Source organism: Dipodomys merriami, unplaced genomic scaffold (genome assembly GCF_024711535.1).
Source record: "Dipodomys merriami isolate MVZ:Mamm:240054 unplaced genomic scaffold, mDipMer1.0.p SCAF_22, whole genome shotgun sequence".
Classification (NCBI taxonomy): Eukaryota; Metazoa; Chordata; class Mammalia; order Rodentia; family Heteromyidae; genus Dipodomys; species Dipodomys merriami.
This window is the reverse complement of record NW_027203604.1, coordinates 13,307,079-13,320,945: the sequence shown is the minus strand read 5'-3', so window position 1 is coordinate 13,320,945 and position 13,867 is coordinate 13,307,079.

The following is a 13,867-nucleotide window of genomic DNA, read 5'->3' as shown; positions in this document are numbered from 1 at the left end:
CCTGGGCTGGCTTTGAACTGCGATCCTCAGATCTCAACCTCCTGAGTAGCTAGGATTACAGGCATGAGCCACCAACACCTGGCTTCAAGGAAATATTTTTAAAGAATAAAAGGAAATGGTGTTGCAGATGCTTTTAAGAATTGTCTATTATCAAGAAAATGTGGTATATATACACAATGGAATTCTATGCCTCCATCAGAAAGAATGACATTTCCCCATTTGTTAGGAAATGGAAAGGCTTGGAAAAAATTATATTAAGTGAAGTAAGCCAGGCCCAAAGAAACATAGGTCCCATGTTTTCCCTTATTTGCAATATCTAGTATAGGTATGAGTCAAGTGGAAAAGGTCAGATAATGTGATGTTAGGAAAACGAACCCTTAAATATGTATTTTAATGTTTTCGTTTCTTTCATGCATGTGTTTCTAACGCATTTATAAGATTATTTCTTTGTTGCTTTGTATGTCCCTCCCCCACAGTGTAACCCCCGCTTTCACTATATTTGATGTCAGTATAACATGTGGAGGAGATGGGGACAAACAAGTCGTTTAAGGATTCAGGTGGACCTGTTGCAACAATGAGAAGTACAAAATGTCATGTCAAAACCAGCTTTACAATGTCGGTGTGTGTGGGGGAGGGGGGTATGATTGGGTGGGGGGGAGGGGGGAGGCTGGGAAGGGAGGTGAAGGGTAAACAAAGGAGGAGGCTGCAATGCTTGGTAAGAAATGTATGCATTATCCTGCCCATGTAATTGTAACCCCTCTGTACAGTATGTTCTCAAATAAAATAAAATAAAATAAAATAAAAGAATTGTCTATTAGTATTATTTCTCCCTTGGCTTTCTGCCTGGGCCTCTCCAGAAGGTACCTATCAACTTCACAGGTATCAACTACATGGTTATCTAACACAATTTGGTCACTGGGCAGCAGTCCTACTGGGAGACACTGAATCCTGTGTCAATATCAGTCTCTGTAGACAGAGCAACTATGTGTATGACCCACTATAAGTCCACAGGACCTTTCTTGCCATTGATTAGCTAGCTCCAAAAAGATGAGGTGATAAAAATGCAAACTGAAGCCGGGTGCTGGTGGCTCACGCCTGTAATCCTAGCTACTCAGGAGGCTGAGATCTGAGGATCGCGGTACAAAGGCCAGCCCGGGCAGGAGAGACCGTGAGACTCCTATCTCCAATAAACCACCAGAAAACCGGACGTGGCGCTGTAGCTCAAGTGGTAGAGTGCTCACCTTGAGCTGAAGAGCTGAGGGACAGCGCCCAGGCCCAGAGTTCAAGCCCCACGACCGACCCAAAAAAAAAAAAAATGCAAACTGAATATCTTCCTTTATATGGTTCAGGATATGTTTCCCTCAAATATAGCACCATAATATTTGAGAAAGCAGCAGAGGCAAGAACGTCAATCCTACCTTCCTGACACTTCTCTTCTGAAGCAGGTCAGAAAGCCTCCATTCCAGAAGTGCCTTCCTACTATCTGGAGAAAAAGAGAACTCTGATCTCTGAAGATACAGGGTCATCGGAGAAGAATCTGAACAAACAGGCCTTCCTAAGTCCTTCAGTGTAGTACTATTAGGTCCTATCTTATTTTCATATCTCTATCCACTTTGGGGGGATTTAGACCTGCCTCCCTGGCAAGGAACAAGATGGCAGCCAAAACCAGCTGCATCATGGCACAGGGAAGAGGATGATCAGCAAGATGCATGTGGAGGTGTGGAAACCAATCACAAAACTGCCCACAGTGCAAGTCCACTCTTTGACCAATCAGCTGGAGTACACCCTAAGGGAGAGGAGGCAATGGACCCTATAGATATGGATCTGGGAAAGAGACTTCAGGACACTGGGTTTGAGGACTCCTTCTTGTATAAGGAGTCCAACCAATGTTTCTTTCACTATTTCCTTAGCTTTCAAATAAATCTACTCTGTTTTAAACACTTTCCTGTGCTTTAGTTCTCTAGTCCATGGAGAAAAGGAATCCAAATCCTAGACAATTTTACACTCTATCTACTTTAGCATAAAGATGTAACAGTTTCCCCTAACCGATAGTTTTGTTCTCTGTGGTTTCAGTTATGCCCAGTCAACTACAGTCCAAAAATGCAAAAAAGGGACAGTGCCTAGGCCCTGACTTCCAGCTGCAGTACCAGCATACACATACAAAACAAAGACAAAAACAAAAAAAGAAAGATTCCAGAAATAAATTTTAAACTCTGTGCCATGTTGAGTAGTGTGATACCATTTCTTTTTTCCTGGTTGCAAGGCTTGAATTCAGCCTGGGCACTGTCAGTGAGCCTCTCTGTGCTCAAGGCTAGTGCTCTACCACTTGAGCCACAGAGCCACTTCTGGATTTTTCTGAGTAGTTTATTGGAGATAAGAGTCTCACAGACTTTGCTGCCCTGGCTGGCTTCGAACTGGGATCCTCAGGTCTCAGCTTCCTAGGATTACAGGCATGATCCATCAGTGCCCAGCTAGTGTGATAGCATCTTGCACCATCCTGCCTGAGGACACCAATCATATCTTTGTCGAGGGAATCCAGGGTGTATATGTTACCCTGCTGTTAGTCACTTAGTGGTTATCTCAGTTATTAGATCAACTACTGTGGTACTTGTGTTCAAGGAATCCTTATTTTCCTTAACAAGGACTTCAAGCACAAGAGTAGTAAAACTTGATTGCTATAATTATTCTATTTCATTGTTCTAGATTATTATAATGGTTTGATCTTATATCTTTTTTTGGTGGGGGACTTGAACTCAGGGCCAGAGTACCAGCTCTTAGCTTTTCTGCTCAAGACTGTTGCTCTACCATTTGGGCCACAGCTCCACCACCAGCTTTTTGCTAGTTGGACTAACACACACACACACACAGAGGATTAAGTATTGTAGCAAACTGGGGCAGAGAAGTATATGAAATTCTAAGGCTGGAGGCATGGCTCAAGGGGTTGAGCAGTCATATAAAGCAAGTCAAAAAGCTCAAGTCCTAGAGTTCAAACTCAGGTACCAGCAAAAATTTAAAAAGTAGCCTTTCTGAGGCTAGGAAGGTAGCTCAGTGGTAGAATGCTTGCCTTGCATGCATGAGGCCCTGGGTTAGATTCCTCAGCACCATATAAACAGAAAGAGCTGGAAGTGGAGCTGTGGCTCAAGTGATAGACCCCATGACCAACAAAAAAAAAAAAAAGAGAGAGAGAAAGAAGGTAGTCTTTCTTCACACTTTTTTACCCGAAGTCTACTGCTGATTTTTTTTTTTTTTTTTTGTCAGTGGTGGGCTTGAACTCAGGGCCTGGCCTGGGCACTCTTCCTGAACTTTTCTTGTTCAAGGCTAGCCCTCTACCACTTTGAGCCACAGTGCTACTTCTGTTTTTCTGGTAGTTAATTGGAAATAAGAGTATAACAGCCTTTCCTTCCTGGGCTGGCTTTGAACCACAATCCTCAGCCTCCTGAGTAGCTAGGATTCCAGGGCTGAGCCACCGTTGCCCAGCCTGCTGGTCCTTTAATTAACACTTGTGCAAATTTTCCTATTCTAGTCTCCCTTTTTCCCACAGGGGATTGCTCCAGGACTCCCAGTGAACACCTGATCCAACAGCTAGTTTCAAACCTTATATGAACCATGATTATTCCTATACATAAATGCCTACGTTAAGGTTTAATTTATGCTAGAAACAATAAGAGATTAGCAATTCTTTTTTTTTTGGGGTCCGGTAGTGGGGCCTGAACTCTGGGCCTGGGCGCTGTCCCTCAGCTCTTCAGCTCAAGGCTAGCGCTCTACCACTTGAGCCACAGCGCCACCTCCGGCTTTTTTCTTTTTTGCTTATGTGGTGCTGAGGAATCGAACCCAGGGCCTCAGGCATGCAAGGCAAGCACTCTACCACTGAGCCATCTTCCCAGCCCCAAGATGAGCAATTCTTAAAAATGAAGTAGAATGACTACAGAATATATACTGCAATAAAAGCCATATGAGTGTGAATTACCTCTATCTCAAATATCAAAATGACCACATAAATAAACTGGCAGGAAAACAATCCTGTCATGTGAGGATCATGTGAGACTGGAGGTGTGGCTCCATGGTAGAGCACTTGTCCAGTAAGTCTAAGTCCCTGTTGGCCATACCCATCCCCCACTCCAGTCTACAAGTATGATCTCATGATTGTGTCTTAATCCAAGTAGGGGTGTGTGTGTGTGTGTGTGTGTGTGTGTGTGTGTGTGTGTGTATGTGTGTGTGTGTGTGTGTGTGTGTGTGTGTGTACTTGAACTCAGGGCCTGGGTGCTGTTCTTAGCTTTTCTTGCTCAAGGCTGGTTCTCTACCACTTGAGCCATAGTTATAGTTCTAGGTTTGTTTGTTTGTTTGTTTTGGGTTTTTTTTTTGTCATTTATTGGAGAAGAATCTCAAAAACTTTTCTGCCTGTGCTGGTTTTGAACTTTGATCCTCAGATTTCAGCACCCTGAGTAGTTCAGATTAGAGGCATGAGCTATTGTCCCAAGATGAGTTTTAAAAGTCAATGTAGGGGGCTGGGAAGGTAGCTCGGTGGTAGAGTGCTTGCCTTGCATGCATGAGGCCCTGGGTTCAATTCCTCAGCACCACATAAGCAAAAAGAAAAAAGCAGGAAGTGGCGCTGTGGCTCAAGTGGTAGAGCGTTAGCCTTGAGCTGAAGAGCTGAGGGACAGCGCCCAGGCCCAGAGTTCAGGCCCCATGACCGGACCCAAAAAAAAAAAAGTTAATGTAGGGGTTGGGTATGTGGCTTAGTGGTGCAGTGCTTGCCTAACATGCATGAAGCCCTGGATTCCATTCTTCAGTACCACATAAACAGAAAACCCAGAAGTGGCACTGTGACTCAAGTGGTACAGTGCTAGCCTTGAGCAAAAGAAGCTTAGGGACAGTGCCCAGGCTCTGAGTTCAAGCCCCAGGACTGGCAATATAAAAAGCAAATGTAGGGCTGGGAATATGGCTTAGTGGTAGAGTGCTTGACTAGCATGCATGAAGCCCTGGGTTCCATTCCTCAGAAAAAGAAAAAGCCAGAAGTGGTGCTGTGGCTCAAGTGGTAAAGTGCTAGCCTTGAACAAAAGAAGCTCAGGGAGAGTGCATAGGCCCTGGGTTCAAGCCTCAGGACTGACAAAAAATAATAATAATAAGCGTAGACTTAACAAAGTAAATATAACACATAGTATAATATTTTGATGTTAAGGGATAGCTGTGTATGCTTGGTATTTTAAGTCATTTTAAACTTTAAGTGATTGTGGGCTCAATAGTTCTGTGATTTTAGTATAAGTGTGCAAAGAAACAACTGATTTGACCTTTTTTTTTAATTTTAAAGGGAAGCTTTACTCTTTGCAAACAATTTCAGACTCTTCAAAAGATTCACCATCTATTCATTTGCAAAGATAACAGTCTCCCTGGGAAAATGATGTTTGCTAATCAAACAACCCAGGTTCTTACTATGGAAATGAAATACCTTGTAAAGTGTTTAAGGTAAAGAAGTTTATAGTGTAAAAGCTGCTCCTTAAAATTGATTTAAATGGCTTGCTAGCAGTATAAATAGAATAGTAACATTTAGAAGTTTAGCTTAAAGAAGTTCTAAGTTTTTTTAAAATTTCATCAATTTAAAAATTATAGTTTAGATAAAGTAAGTATTGACTTGAAATCAAAATTTGTAGGTGGGCATGGAAGAGCATACCTATAATCTCAGCACTTGGATGCCTGAGGCAGAAAATCTAAAACTCCAGGCCAGGCCAGACTTGGTGAAACCTTGTCCATACAAAACAAAACAAAAGCCAAAACTTGCTCCATCAAGTAGTCTGTGTATCCAGAGTGACTCCCAAGGATGTTCCAATATGTACTTTGAGTGGGAAAGTAGTCACAATTGTAAGCTTAGCTAAGGAGGCTGAGACCTGGGGGATGGAGGTTTGAAGCCAGCCTGCACAGAAAAGTTCAGGAGATTCTACTTCAAATTAGCCATCAAAATGCCAGACTGGAGTCATGGCTCAAGTTGTAGAGTACCAGTCATGAGGGAAAAAGTCAAGTGAGAGCCCTGAATTCAAGTCTGGTACCAACAGATTTTTTTTTGGGGGGGGGGCGGATGGGTTGTAGAACTTGAACTCAGGGCCTGAGCACTGGTCCCTGAACTCTTTTGCTCAAGGCTAGTACTCTATCACTTTGAGCCTTAGCTCCACTTCCTGTTTTCTGGTGGTTAATTGGAGTTAAGAGTCTCCTGGAGATTTTTCAGCCTGGGCTGGCTTCGAACTGTGATCCTCAGATCTCAGCCTCCTGAGTAGCTAGGATTACAGGCGTGTGCCAGTGGCATGCCGCCAAACATTCTTTGTAAAGAACTTCCACCTAAAGAATTACATTGCAGGTTATCAGCTGCTGAGCAGTAAAGGGCACTATTTCTGTTATTTAATAGTTTTAGAAATATAATTTGAAAAAAAAGCACACACAAAAAAAGAAATATAATTTGTTAGACTTAAAGACATCCTTATTAGTTTCATGCACTATGTCACTCACAGGTGGCTTACAGGAAAGCACCCTTGTCAGGAGCATGGCTGGTGCATCAAAACAGAGCAAACCGAGACCAATTTGCCACTCTTCGGAGGTGCGCAGGATCAGAGCTCTGTCTTGGGACACTACGCCTGGGCCTATAATGAAGCCTGCCTTGCAGAACTACCTCTGCAGCCTGGGCCGTCCCTGAGCCCAACAGACCAAGCAACAGCAGCAGTCCTGAAACAGATAGTTAGGATAGTGCTGGGGTAAAGATTTATTATTAACCGCGTGGCATTAGTAGAGTGATGTAAATATGAGTAGTATGTGGGTGAATAAATACCTCTAGGCATCCTGGTGCATCTGCATAATTACTGTGCTCGCTAGGCTATACACTCACAGAGTTGTCAAGTTTTCACTATTACAGGAGAGGGCTGTTTTAGATAGCCAGCCCTAACTGGTTAGCTAGGTCTCCCAGAATTTGTAACTTAGCATTTAAATAGAGGGAAGCTTAACTGTTCTGTTTAGTTGCTTCCCAGGTTTCAACTTCTGTTGTAGAACTTTCTATATTTATTTTAAAAATCACGTAGTTGCTGGGCACTGGTGGCTCACACCTGTAATCTTAGCTACTCCAGAGGCTGAGATCTCAGGATCACCATTCAAAGCTAGCCTAGGAGAGAAAGTCTTGGAGGCTCTAATCTCCAATTAACCACAAAAAAGCCAGAAGTGGAGGAGTGGCTCAAGTCTACTAGCCTTGGGCAAAAAGCTCAAGGACAGTACCAAGGCCTGAGTTTAAGCCCCAGGACGCGTACCTGACAAAACAATTCATGTAATTTCCCTGTCTTACTTATCTCTCTACTCACAATTTCCCCATTATGTTTGCTTCTAATCTTAAAAGTGGATGCAGGAAGAGAGAACTCCTGAGTGTCTCCTGAGGACTCTTAGTGATGGGAGAGGGTGGTGGGTTTCAGCATTCATTCCCTATAGCTATCCTGCCTCAAAATTACAGATGTTTGCATTTACAGTACTCATCCCAAATTTCATGCTCTGTGTTTTTAATCCTGCAGATGCTTGATTAATTTGTCCCAAAATGCCACTCAAGTTCCACTGAAGTCATGCTACCTTTTAACAAATTCAAAGGTTGCATTTATAACTTTAACTACATTAATATTTACCCTGCTTTTAGGGGCACCATTTGCTTTTGGGGGAGGTATATTTTCACAAAACTAAGAGCAGCAAAATGCACAGAAGGATCCACAATGCCTTCAAGACAATAACGTAACACTGATAGAGCTTCTCCACATCAACTGAGCTGTGGAATGGACACATAGGCATTTTTTTGTTGTTGCTATTTTTGAAGAGCATAAAAAGGAGATTTATCACATGGCAGAGTTGGCCAAAGAGAAGAGGCAAAGTAAACAATTCCATCTTCAGCAGAGAGACATAGCTTTAGATTGACAAAAGAATTGGGGGAGGAAGAGAGGTATGCATAACTTATTAAATAGTTGTGGGCACAGGTGTGTTCTGGTGGACTATTATCTCAGAACTTGTTTTGGGAGGGGGTTCTTGATATGGTTAGGTGCCCAGATTCTTTTTTTTTTTTCCTGCTCTTTAAACAAAAAGGCAGGGAACCGTTTAAAGAGAAATGAGTTTATTTGAAAGTGAAAGACAGCAATGAAAGAAAGAAAAAAAAAAAACATTAGCAGAAGCTGGGTGAAGGGGCTTCCCGGTTGCCCCAGGAGGGAAAAGCCAAGGCTTCTTTGTCTGGTCCTGCTTCCTATTAGATCTGCATTTCCCTCCCCCAGGGACAGGGGAAAGCATCTTTGGTTAGATTTGCTAAATGGTGATCTTTCAGGGGGAGGGCTTTTCCAACTAGATGTAAGTTTTGTTTGGTTAGGCCCCGCCCTCCCTGGGTGAAAGTGGAAGGGCTTGCCTTGTGCGATTACATGAGCTCTAAGCACCGGGGACTGTTTCCTGCATTGTGAACCTTGGTCTCAATTGCCTTTTGGTATCTCTAACCACCTAATCTGGGCCAGATGCTTGCCCTCATTCTGAAGGACTATTTGGTTTTTATAGTACTAGGCTCCTTTCCTATCTCCTCCCCTGGGTTTTGTGCTGATTGCAGATGGCATGTGCTTGTGCTGCCCAGGCTCTTTTCATTGGTTGAACAGACACCAAGGGCATTTTGGGAAGAAGCACTTGAGCAGGATTCTTAGGCACTAATGGGAACGAGAGGCACCAAGATAATCTCCAACACAGTAGGTCTACCACTTTTTATCCCTATCTTACAGTTCCTCTTTCTCTGTCAATTTTCCCCCTTTGGGGATCTACCACTAAGTGAAATTGCTTTCTAAGTTTCATTTTCACTTTGCTCATTGCTAGTATATAAAAATGCAACTTATTTTTGTGTATTGATATTGAAGGAAGGAGGCTGAGTCTAAGTAACTTCTTATAGCCATCCTGGTGCCTCTTGCTGGAGAGATCAGGTCTGGCTGCTGCCATCTTGGCCACATGGTGGATGGTAGGGTCTGACATCTTGTCTTCAAAGTCGAGGAAGGTGAAGCCCTGCCTCCCAGGTGATGGGCATGTCTGAATCCCTGGAGGCAGGGGCGGTACTTGGCTGGTAGGTTACTATACCTAGTTCTCAACTCTTAACAAGGAAAATGCAAATCCAAGCTATCATGGACTACAAAGAAAATCTAAACTGATAAAGATTTAAAATTTTGACTTCAAAGATTTAAATTTTTGACGCCATTGTATAGGCTTTTTGTTGTTGTTGTTGTTAGTCTAGGGGTTTTAACTCAGGGCCTGGGTGTTGTCCCTGAATTTTTTTTGCTCAAGGCTAGAGCCCTACACTACTTGAGCCACACCTCCACCTCCAGCTTTTGCTGTGATTAATTAGAGATAAGTCTCACAGACTTTCTTTTAGGTCTGGCTTCAAACCACAAGTCTTCCTGTTGAAAGAACTATACAAAACAATAAACAACTCACTTCTTTAAAAAAAAAAAAAAAACCAGCATCCTCAGATCTCAGCCTCCTATGTAGCTAGGATTATAGGCATAAGCCACCAACACCTGGCTAAATGTCGGTTTTGGTGGGGTTTTTTGGGTTTTTTTGGTCGTGGGGCTTGAACTCTGGGCCTGGGCACTATCCCTCAGCTCTTCAGCTCAAGGCTAGCTATCTACTATTGAGCCACAGTGCCATTTCTGGCTTTTTCTGCTTATGTGGTGCTGAGGAATCGAACCCAGAGCCTCATGCATGCAAGGCAAGCACTCTACTGAACTACCTTCCCAGCCCCCTACATGGGTTTTTTTTTTTTTTAAACAAATATTCAATCTTTATTGAGTGATTCTGCTTTTAGGAATATATTTTATAGCAACTGTCTTTCTGTTTGGGTATGTAACAGGTACTTAAAACTTTTTTTTTTTTTTTCTGAAAAGCACTGACTTCTTACTTAGGGGTATGAATTAACTAACAGAGAAAAGCATAGGACAGCCCTGCCTTCATTTGTTATAATACTTTATCAAAGCTATTCACTTTAGGCTCACCTTGGAAGGACAGTTAAGGAAAGTGCTCCAAAGGAAGGGCAGGTCAGAGTGTCTTCAGGACAGAGGTAACTTCTTTAGACCCCTCCCAATACTAGTACTGAGATAATGGTCAACCAGGCCACCCTAGACCTGGAGTGTTAAATCCTTATACATACCACTCTTCCAAGGTCTCCATTGCTTTGTTGATTTAAACCTATAGCTCATGTCTCTACTCCAAACATGGCTGAAGATGAACCAAGCACTATCTTCCCATGTCTGCTTGTGACATGTAATAAACTTCCTTTCTCTTGAGTTCACCATTACTATCTCTCTTAGTATATAGTGGCAAGTAGCTGGACTTGACATACAGAACCCCAAGAATTTAGGCCTGGACTATATATCCCTAGTACACCTAGGGATATATAAACAATACTGAAGGAATATGTGATATACAGGCAATACTTGATTCCATTTTTATGAAGTTCTAGGCTAGGCAACATGAATCTGTTAAGAAAACTGTCACCATCCTATTGCTTAGTCAAAATCCTTCATATTGTTTCTCTACTTGATGAAGACTTCCTCCTCAGTTGAAATAATATTTCTTATTCTCCAAAATAATAACTCTACATGATCAACAAGTATCCTGTGGCCTTGCAGTTGGAAATTATGATTATGTTATCCTTTGAAGAAGCATTACATGAGTTCAAACTCTGCCTTCAAAAGGGAACTTCTAGTCTCCTATATTTAAAACTTTTCCCTTTAAGTTCTTTATATAGTACCAGATTGGTTCTACTGTTCTAAGGTGAATCATCCCAGAAGCCACACTTTAAAATATAGAATATTGGAGTCTTTATTATACAGTTAACAGGCTGCAGTCCGTCGGTTGTTACCAAGGCCTGCAGCATGCAAATACACATAACACAGCTAGGAAACATGCTAAAGAGGAAAGAAATAACAAGAACAATACCAACAAGCCAATTCAGCTCCAGTGGAGAGCTAAATTGAGACTCCATGATGACTGGAGATGAGCCAGGAGACAGGACACAGGACATGATCACAGAGACACATGTGGCGAGGTGTCATGGTGACTAGCCGGTCCGGGCCTAAATAGGTCGGTGCAGGGGGCAGATCCTCAGGAAATTCTCAGTCCCAGGTACTGGACTGACAGATTCAGTAACCTATCAGCCAAGTGCCTGACCCTGCCTCCGGGGTTCTGGCCATGCCCATTACCTGGGAGGCAAGAGTGTGTGTGTGTGTGTGGGTTTTGTTCCTCCAGCATGAAGACAAAATGCCAGACCATACAATCCACCATGTGGCCAAAATGGCACTGGCCAGATCTGGCTTCCTTACTTCACTACAAAGTTTACCCCGAAAATTGTACTGAAACCATCAATTCTTTCCTACTATGAGACTCCTTTATATGTGTGAAGTTCTGTGAAGAACTTATTTTAACCTTTGACAAAATGTGGTTAAATAGCTTAAATTCTCCCATGTCCTGTTATTCAAGACCCTTCATAAACTGTATGTAATAAATCCACATTCCTAGATAAATGATGCATCCATTTATGGCTAATAATGTTGAAAGTCTTGTGCCCAGATAAGGACCCCAAAGACCACCAAGGAGTCGATTCCGATGCAACCACATGAGAGTCGCTTATTGCAAGCTGGAGCCTGGACTCACAGTCACTGACGCAGCGGGTCAGAGTTGAGAGCCCAGACGCTTCCTCTAGCAGGGTTTTTATAGGGTGTTTAGGGACTTCTATGAGTCATCGCAACACTTAACAAATCATATCACACCGTGAGAAAATCATAAAATAATTCTAAAAGATGATTAGTGTAACCAGTGGTGAGAACCAACCAGGTACTGGGGATTGGCTGGTTCATGAGTTGATGCTCTTCAAAATGATTGGCTAAAACAGATGGTCTGAGCCCCGACCAAGTGGTCTTTAACTTGCAGGAACATCTGGAACTTTGGCTTTTTCCTATTATCTGCTGATTAGCTGTGGTTAGTTGGAATTTACTGTAAAGAGGGTTGTTCCTCGAATTTGGGCTCAAGGGGATCAAGGGGAGTTGCTGACACATTTCCTGGACAAAATGGAATCCAAACCTAAAATTGCTATATTTTGTTCTGTAGTAGGAAGACCCCTACTCAGGCAGGCAAGCCCACCCAGTCGTCCGGAGTGATAGAACCCACTGCAACAAAGTTGTTAATAAAGAAGCAACTTTATTGAGAAGGTTCCTACACTGACCGGCCAGGGCCACAGCACAGGCTCGGGAGCTGATACTGCGATCCCAAGCGGCCCCCATTCTTTGGTTTTTAAAGGCAAAATCCAAGAGTTCGAGCCTGGTCACGCGCAGGTGACCAATGGGATCATAATACACACAAAGGATTGTACAGTCATACCAGACCACACACAGGTGGCCAATAGGCAGAGTTTACTGTCCGTATGTGCAAAAGGCAGGGTTTACCATAAGCACGTGGTGTTGCCAGTAGGAGCCAGATTACAACCTATCTGTTTTATGGTTCAGTCCTTAAGCGAACAATCAAGGTGGGTGAGGTTGTTAAGGGGAGGGGGACCTAGAGGCATTCTTTCCATTCTAAGAACTGGGCTGGTTGGAGCCAAGGTCGAGTTAACCTTGTTTAGAGGTTTTTTTCCCCCTAAAATCTCTAAAACAAAGGCAAAGCCTGGAAAGAAGCTGTACCAGCTTGAGTCTCCTCTCAGGGTCTACTTCAGTTCAGGCTTCATAAAACCTACTGGATTCCAGGGAGCCGGTAAACAGACCAATACTAGTCTAATGACAACAAGGATCAGCATCTGACAGTGTTATATGGGAATTTAGTCATGAGAAACAGAGAAAGTCTCTTGTCACAAAGACCTGTAGCACCCCCCCCTCCTTAGAATACACTTAACACAGTTAGAAACTGAGCCGTGAGAGGAAGAGAGGAAAGAGTAGAAAAACAATACCAACAAATCAACTCCAGTGGAGAGCTGAAGTGGGACACCATGGGGACCAGAGGAGAGCCAGGAGACATGAGGCATGGTGTACTGGCACCTGAGCGGGTCCAAGCCTAAATAGGGTCAGGATCACAGGGAGGCACAGGAGTGACAAATCCAGTAGCCTACAGTCCAAATCCCGGCCCCTGCCGCTAGGAATTCAGGCACACCCATCACCTGGGGGGTGGGACTTCACCTTCCTCTACCATGAAGACAAGATGGTGCCAGTTAAATCCAATTCCCTATCATCTACTATGTGGCCAGATGGCATCAGTTACACGTAGTATCCTTATTTTAACAGGGGACAATAAAAAGTATGAACTGAGGCTAGGGGAGGTTTCTGTGAGGAGGTAATCACTTGAGGCTTCCCTCAGGTTCCAAAAACACAGTTTTTTGAGATCCACTCAGGTAAAGAAAGGAATCTCACAAGGTGAACATTTTAGAAGGGATATATTTTAGTTCTTGTAGTATTATGGAATATTAATGTAGTGTGTTATTGAATATGGACTATGGAGTGTAGGTGTGCTCTGAAATATGTTAGAAAACTATGCAGAACGGAATACAGAGATAAGGACACACCCAGAGGGCCAAAGACGTGACCAAGGCAACTAGCTGACGTAAAATCTGCCGGGATAACCAGATATGAAGTGACAACGCCCAGGCAGAAACACATAAAAAGCTGGCACAAGGGGCTGGGAATGCGGCTTAGTGGTAGAGTGCTTCCTTAGCATGCATGAAGCCATGGGTTCAATTCCTCAGTACCACATAAGCAGAAAAGGCCAGAAGTGGTGGTAGAGTGCTAGTTTTGAGCAAAAGAAGCTCAGGGACAGTGCTGGGTGTTGGGTAAATTAAATTGGCAGCCAAGGAAAGAAAGAG